General features: G+C 38.7%; 1 pseudogene; it reads left to right on the top strand.

The window, feature by feature from the left end:
- The first annotated feature begins 658 nt into the window (after window positions 1-658).
- On the top strand, window positions 659-1,924 carry LOC112406881 (STAM-binding protein pseudogene; annotated as a pseudogene).
- The last annotated feature ends 6,427 nt before the right edge of the window (window positions 1,925-8,351 follow it).

Raw genomic sequence — 8,351 nt, forward strand, 5'->3', positions numbered from 1 at the left:
CACTCCACTTGCACCTCCAAATCCTATATTCCTCAGAATCTCAGTTAAACACTGAATCCTTCATGAAGCCTTCCCCGATTCATCCAGAGACAAGTCATTTTTTTCCCTTGAAACCCCTATCCACTGTCTAATGCAATTTAAAAAAAAAAGATAAAATATAAATTGTACATAAATGAAAAAAACTTCCAGAGCACTTCTCTTCCAATCATCTCTTGAATTATAGTTACTGATATACGTACTAACCTTCTCTCCCAGGCTCTAAGTACACAAGGGCAGGGACCAGGTCTCTTTCTTTGAATTCACAACAGCCTCAGAATAGCTTTCACGTATTTGGTGCTTAGTAAGTGGGTTAATGGAGAAAGGGTTATGGTTAAACCAAAACAAAACTTTCCCATTTACCTCCCCTCTGCACTATATATACATATAAAATACTTAGTTGGATGTTCTATCACTCAATTAATTTTTCATATTTACTGATCACAAAATATATATCAGGCATTGTACTGGGTGCTATAGTAAACAAAGTTCCAAAGTTCTAGCGAAGATAGATAATAAACAAATTATTAATTTTTGCAAATAGTGATGGGACTATAAAAACATGCAAAGCTGTTCCGGAAGCGCCAAGTGTCGTCCGAGGGGACAGAACTTCTTGGTCCTGATGTCTGACCATGGAGATGTGAGCCTCCCACCCAAAGACCGGGTGAGGGCTCTCTCCCAGATGGGTAGTGCAGTCGAGATAAACGAAGACATTCCACCCCATTGGTACTTCCACTTTGGAGTGGAGATTATACGAATGACATCTATTTACTCTGAGGAAGGCAACGTTGAACATGCGTTCATCCTCTATAACAAGTATATCACGCTTTTTATTGAGAAACTACCAAAGCATTGAGATTACAAATCGGCTGTCATTCCTGAAAAGAAAGACACAGTAAAGAAATTAAAGGAGATTGCATTTCCCAAAGCAGAAGAGCTGAAAGCAGAACTGTTAAAATGATATACCAAAGAATATATAGACTATAATGAAGAAAAAAAGAAGGAAGAGGAAGAATTTGCCCGAAACGTAGCCATCCAGCAAGAGCTGGAAAAGGAAAGACAGAGGGTGGCACAACAGAAGCAGCAACAGTTGGAGCAGGAACAGTTCCATGCCTTTGAGGAGATGATCCAAAACCAGGAACTAGAAAAAGAATGACTGAAAATTGTACAGGAGTTTGGGAAAGTGGACCCTGGCCTGGACGGCCCACTGGTACCTGACTTAGAGAAGCCCTCCCTAGATGTGTTCCCCACGGCACCTGTTATATACACACAGCCTTCGGACTGTAATACAACTGTAAGGCCTGCCAAGCCACCTGTAGTGGGTAGATCCTTGAAACCTGGAGCATTGAGCAACTCGGAAGCTCCTACAATCGATGGACTGCACCACATGGTGGTACCTGGGAAGCTCTGCCCACAGTTTCTCCAGTTAGCCAGTGCCAACACTGTCCGGGGAGTAGAGACATGTGGAATTCTCTGTGGAAAACTGATGAGGAATGAATTTACCATTACCCATATCCTCATCTCCAAGCAAAGTGCTGGGTCTGATTATTGCAACACCAAGAACGAAGAAGAGCTTTTCCTCATATAGGATCAGCAGGGCATCACACTGGGCTGGATTCACACTCATCCCACGCAGACTGCCTTCCTCTCCAGTGTTGACCTACACACTCACTGCTCCTACCAGATGGTGTTGCCAGAGTCGATAGCCATTGTTTGTTCCCCCAAGTTCCAGGAAACTGGATTCTTTAGACTAACTGACCATGGACTATAGGAGATTTCTTCCTGTCACCAGAAAGGATTTCATCCACACAGCAAGGATCCACCTCTCTTCTGTAGCTGCAGCCATGTGACTGTTGTGGACAGAGCAGTGACTATCACAGACCTTTGATGAGAGTTTGATTCAGACACTTCCCAAGAACTATAAAACCATATCATCGTACTGTAGCCCCATAATGTAAACTTTCCGGAAAGCTCTGGAAGCTTTTTAAAACAGAATAGAACGTATCACCTGGGGGAGAACTGATTTTCTATTTCTGGTTTGAAAAGAAATAATTGAATACATTTTTTAGGCACATCTGGAAAATAGCATGATCATGCCAAAGCAACTTTTCAGTCTGCTTGTAACTAAAAAATTAAGTTGAAAAAATGTTGTAATGAACACCTATATACCCTTTGTTCTAGATTCACCAATTGTTAACATCTTTTCCCTCTCAGAGATCCTTCTAATTTCTCTGCCAACTTGTTTATTGTTTACCTTTGGACTAATTAAGGGCATCTATGCAGAAATTTGGAAGCCATTTAGAAAATCTTTGGGTTTTTCTGTGGTTTATGGCAATATTAATGAAGCTTATCATAAGGCTGAGGGAGCGCTCACTGCATTTAACCACATGGTGAGGCCCAAGAACCCTGAAGAATGATTTGGTCAGGAGTTATTGTTATTTAACAAATATTTCAGGATATTTTTTCTTCTACAATAAAATAACAACTATACATATTAAAAAAAAACATGCAAAGCAGATGAAATGCTTGAGGAGGGGCTGTGAAGGGACACCTACTCAGGTGGGGGTTCAAGGGAGGTTTCTCAAAGGAGAAGTGAGACTGGAAGGGTGAGAAACCAGCCATTCAAAGACTAGGAGGAAGTTCATTCCAGGTAGAAGAAAGCACAGGAAAAAAAGCTGAGAGGTGGAGGAAAGCATGGCGAACTGCAAGAAGACAGACACGGCTGGATTATAACGAAGGAATGGAAGGGTTGATCAAGTCTGGATTGGAGAGGGAGGTGAGGACCAGACCAGATGGGTCTTGTAGACCCTGGTAAGGAAGGGGATTGTCTGTCAAGTTGGCGGGAAGCCATTGCAGGGTATAAGCAGTAGAATATTATGATCCATTTGTGCTTTCAGATCATTCTGGCTGCTGTGAAGAGAACAGATTAAAGAAAGGCAAGAGGAAAAGCAGAAAAACTGGTGAGGGTACCATTGAGGAGGTCCAAGCAAGAAATGACATGACTCAGGCTTCCACAACAGTGGTGCTAATGTGGAGTGGAGGACGGACCCAAGACAGCAACTACAGGGCTTGTTAAATAGGGGGGATGAGGGAAAGGAAAGAATCAAGGGCAGTGCCCAGGTTTCTGCTTAACAATTGGGTAATAACTGTTACCATTTACTAAGATAAGAAAGATTAGAAGAGGTTTGAAGGAAAAGAAATCCATTAGCTCTAACTTTTAAGCCATCTTAAATTATAATTATTCATATGATGAATATTTGACACATATTTTTGAACAACTATTGTGTGCCTGACACGGTATTAGATGCTAGAGTAAATAAGACAGAATCCCTGTACTTAGAGCTTATACCATCTGGAGAAGAATACCAGTATCATTAAAAAAAAAAAATTTAAGTCAAATAGAACATAGGATAGTGTGCAGGCATGCAGGCTCTGTGGTTGGAGATTTCATAGAATACAATGTCACACTACTTTTAAGGATTCTTTTCCTCGGATGCTTTGTTCAGATTTGAAATGCAAAATTTACTTACTATTTTGCAAATGAATTCTAGGAATTCATGAAAGCAGAAGTCCAAACCAAACACATAGTAACTTTGGGAACAGCTGCTCACAGTTTGCTTTCATTATGACTTTTAGCTTCCCCTAACCCAAGCCCATAGCATCCTGCATAGACAAGCATGGTTGGAGCGTAGTCTGAAGTCATCATACCCAATCACTGCTTCCATGGCTGGGCTTCTCACAATGGGTACTTTGTGTTTTTGAAGTGACTGCTTTACAGAAAAGAATGAGACTACATAATGTCATCCTACAACCTTATCAAGAAGAGTGTCAGACAAAAAAAAAAAAAAATCAAATTTGGAAACTACTTAAAGTTACAGTTATATCCTGCTTTTCAGTCTGAATGGAACTTATGTCCTGAAAATTTTCTCCATATATGACATAGTTTATCATCAAATCATTCAAGAGAATAACCTCTATAAGGTTAAAATGTTGCTTTTCATACTGACTCTTTAATGTTTTACCTAAATCTTCCCCAGCATATTTGCAATAAATTATACAACCAAATACATTGTACATTCATTAACTGACCATGTGTGGAAAACTCAGACACTGAGTCCAAGCTAATAAAATACTCATAAATTAAAATTTGGCCACAGGATCTTTTCTTCAAGATTGACAATTTATTGATAGCGCTCTTAAAATTTCTGACCATGCCAGCTTAAGGTATCATATTGTTAATGTGATCATATTTTGCTTTATACTTCATAACACTTACCCACTTAAATGGATTCTTTTTTTTTCCTTTAACATACCCAGAATTAGGTTCATTAATTTTCTAAAAAATAGTTTATATGAAGTCACATTCTAATATTCACCTTCCTAATGCTGAAAATCTCGTTTTCCTTAGAACATGTCACTTTGATTTTCTGTAGATGCTTGTCCTGGCTTAGTCTCCAGCTGCTTTCACTGTTCACTGAGGCCAGCCAAGAAGCTCTGACCATATGCACTGACTAAATCACTGTGCTTCTCCTCTGGTAACATCACGTATATACAGCAGTCATCCGTCTCCCTTTGATCTTCAGCTAGCACAAACCCTTTCTCACCGAGTTGTCCTCCATGGTTTGTTTTTGATATTTAAACAGTTTGGACATCTCTAAAAGTGGAGTGACACTGACACCAAGATAAGGTGCCAATCAATTTATTAAGTGATTTTGTACAAAAATGGCAAACTCAACATGACCCTGGAGCATGACTGATTCACCCAACAAGAAGCGTGAAGAAAGCCATTCATCTGTTCTTGTCTCTCCTCACTAAGGACGTCGACGTGAAGCTTTTTTCTGGGGCAGGAGCTAATCAAACTCAACAGAAATAAGATTTAAAAATTTTTAAAATGTTAATAGGCCTCAGTAATGTTTCTTATTTCTATACTTCTTTTTTAGTTGAATGATGGATGAAGTGTAGATCATGAGGACATGCTCCATGTCATCACAAGGAACATTTTGTTCTTTTAAAATGAGACGTCAATGTTTTGCAAGGCATTGAAATACCAAGCTTATCACAATTACACTAAGTAGTTTCCAAAGAGGGAGAAAACACAAATGTGTTTCATTCATCTAGGGTAGCCTAGAGATAAACCCAGCCTAAAGGCACTGACTGTTTTTAGCATTTTGTGTTTCAAAGCAAAATAGATAATGTCTATGTAAATAAGAACTATGGTTACCTTTATTCCTTATTCTATGAATGCCAAAACTATAGATTACTTTGAAATAAAATAACAAAAAAAAATTAATATGACCTTTAGAAATCATTGTGTCTAATAAAATAGCTAACTCTCAGAATGAATTGGCCTGTCTCACAATACCAATTTTCCACAAAGTAGACTCAATCATCCCTGTGTAGTAAGACCAAAGAGCAAGTACAATTTAAGCCATTGGCTTAAATCTACAGATTCAGTGCAATCCCTATCAAACTACCAATGGCATTTTTCACAGAACTAGAACAAATAATTTCACAATTTGTATGGAAACACAAAAGGGCCCAAATAGCCAAAGAAATCTTGAGAAAGAAAACCAGAGCTGGAGGAATCAGGCTCCCAGACTTCAGACTATACTACAAAGCTACAGTAATGAAGGCAGTATGGTACTGGCACAAAAACAGAAATATACATCAATGGAACAGGATAGAAAGCCCAGAGATAAACCCACGCATGTATGGTCAACTGATTTTTGATAAAGGAGGCAAGAATATACAATGGAGAAAAGACAGCCTCTTCAATAAGTGGTGCTGGGAAAACTGGACAGCTACATGTAAAAAGAATGAAATTAGAACACTTACTAACACCATACACAAAAATAAACTCAAAATGTATTAAAGACCTAAATGTAAGGCCAGACACTATAAAACATAAGCAGAGCACTCTATGACATAAATCACAGCAAGATCCTTTTTGACCCACCTCTGAGAGAAATGGAAATAAAAACAAAAATAAACAAATGGGACCGAATGAAACTTACTTTTGCATAGCAAAGGAAAACATAAACAAGACAAAAAGACAACCCTCAGAATGGAGGAAAATATTCGCTAATGAAGCAACTGACAAATGATTAATTTCCAAAATTTATAAGCAGCTCATGCAGCTAAATATCAAAAAAAACAAACAACCCAATGCAAAAATGGGAAGAAGACCTAAATAGACATTTCTCCAAAGAAGATATACAGATTACCAATAAATACATGAAAGGATGCTCAACATCACTAACCATTAGAGAAATGTAAATCAAAACTACAATGAGGTATCACCTCACATCAGTCAGAATGGCCATCATCAAAAAATCTAGAAACAATAAATGCTGGAGAGGGTGTGGAGAAAAGGGAATCCTCTTGCACTGTTGGTGCAAATGTAAATTGATACAGCCACTATGGAGAACAGTATGGAGAACAGTTCCTTAAAAATCTAAAAACAGAATTACCATATGACCCAGCAAAGACACAAGAGGGAGGGGATATATGTATATGTATAGCTGATTCACTTTGTTATAAAGTAGAAACTAACACACCATTGTAAAGCAATTATACCCCAATAAAGATGTTAAAAAAAGTAAAATAAAAAATAAACCAGTGGCTTATTGGCCAAACACAGCAAAAAGAATATGGACCAACTGACAGTTTAGACAGAATGCCACTAAAGGATGGATGAGAAAGAGAAATTACTAAACACAAAGAATGATCAGGGAAATAGTTGGAGAAAATTATATAATAAAGGTCAATTAAAGTGGGAATTACAAGATGGTAGAGGCCAAGAATGATAAGAATAATTCAATTATTATTGACCTTTATGCCCAGAGAATATGGATTATTCTGGTTCCCAAGAAGGGAGGTTTCTAGGCCTGAAAATGTCCTTTTATCATCTTCCAGACTGCATACAACCCTTTGTTATGGGTTATATTGTTTTTTAAAAAGATCTAAGTCCTAACCCCCAGTACCTCAAATGTGACATTATTTGGAAATAGAGCCTTTATAGAGGTAATCAAATTAAAATGAGGTCATTAGGGTGAGTCTTAATTGAATATGACTGGTGTCTTTATAAAAAGAGAAAATTTGGATACAGAGGCAGACGCGCAGAGGGAAGATAATATGAAGACACACAGGGAGAAGATAGCCATGTCCGTGGAGGGATGTGTGTACAAGCCAAGGAGCAAGGACTCCTGGTAAACCCCAGAAGCTGGAAGAGACAAGGAAGGATTCTCCCCTACAGCTGTCAGAGATAGCAGGGCCCTGCTGACACCTTGATTTGGGACTTCTAGCCTCCAGAACTGTGGGGTGATGTAGTTCTGCTATTTTAAGCCATTCAGTTTTTTATACTTTGTTATGAAAGCCCTAGGGGACTAATAATACCCTCTCATTCTGAAGTTGCACCCATTTGACATCCACCAACATTGATCCCCAGGCAGGAAGATTTATAGGCCAGAGACATATTTTTATATCAGACTATCTTGTTCTGGTCTGAACAAGGACACCTTTCTTTCAGTGATTACAGAATGTCTTCTAAATTGACCCTTCTCCCCACCCCTGACTCATCCACCCACTGGCCAGTGGCCTAGAAACAAGGACTGTGTGAGCAGTGGGTGTGTGTATACCCCACAGAGCAAGGGAGGAGGTGTCAGGGGCTTGGGGTTGGGATCCAAAGTTTGAATTGTCCATCACTTATATCATGCAATCATTACTCCAACAAATATTTACTAAGCACATTATATGTGATGGTCTTTGCAGTAGACGGGTAAGGATACAGCTGTGAACAAGACAGACAAAGAAACCACACCCATGGAGTTTATGTTTTAGCCTGATTTCCCTCAATTACACACAAATAAATCTTTACCAAACAAGTCAATCAAGAGAGTTTAATTCTGCTTACATTGAACTTTGAAAGAGCTGGATTTCTCACATCATTTAGAATGATTCGAACAGCCTTTTAGTTAATATTCATCTTCGATAAACACTTTGGTCCAAGTAAGTTGATTTACAATTTTCTCAAAGCCTGACCTGACAGAACAACTTACCTCACCTCCTTCAATAAGTGTGAGAGTGACTGTGTGTGAAAGAGAGTGGATAGGACCAGAAACATAAATTGTGCTGCTAAGACTTATATGTGCAGCTGGCACTTCTATTGTCTTGTCTCTTATGACAGTGCCCTCCTCTGGAAGCTGTTAGGATAAGAGCTAATGTCGGCTGTGCCACACAAAGGTGATGGCGAATTGATGAGCCTGTAAAGAGATTCGGAGGCAAATAGGGAAATGCGTTGTTAATGCTATTAAATA

This window comes from Neophocaena asiaeorientalis, unplaced genomic scaffold (genome assembly GCF_003031525.2).
Source record: "Neophocaena asiaeorientalis asiaeorientalis breed wild unplaced genomic scaffold, Neophocaena_asiaeorientalis_V1.1 scaffold173, whole genome shotgun sequence".
NCBI lineage: Eukaryota > Metazoa > Chordata > Mammalia > Artiodactyla > Phocoenidae > Neophocaena > Neophocaena asiaeorientalis.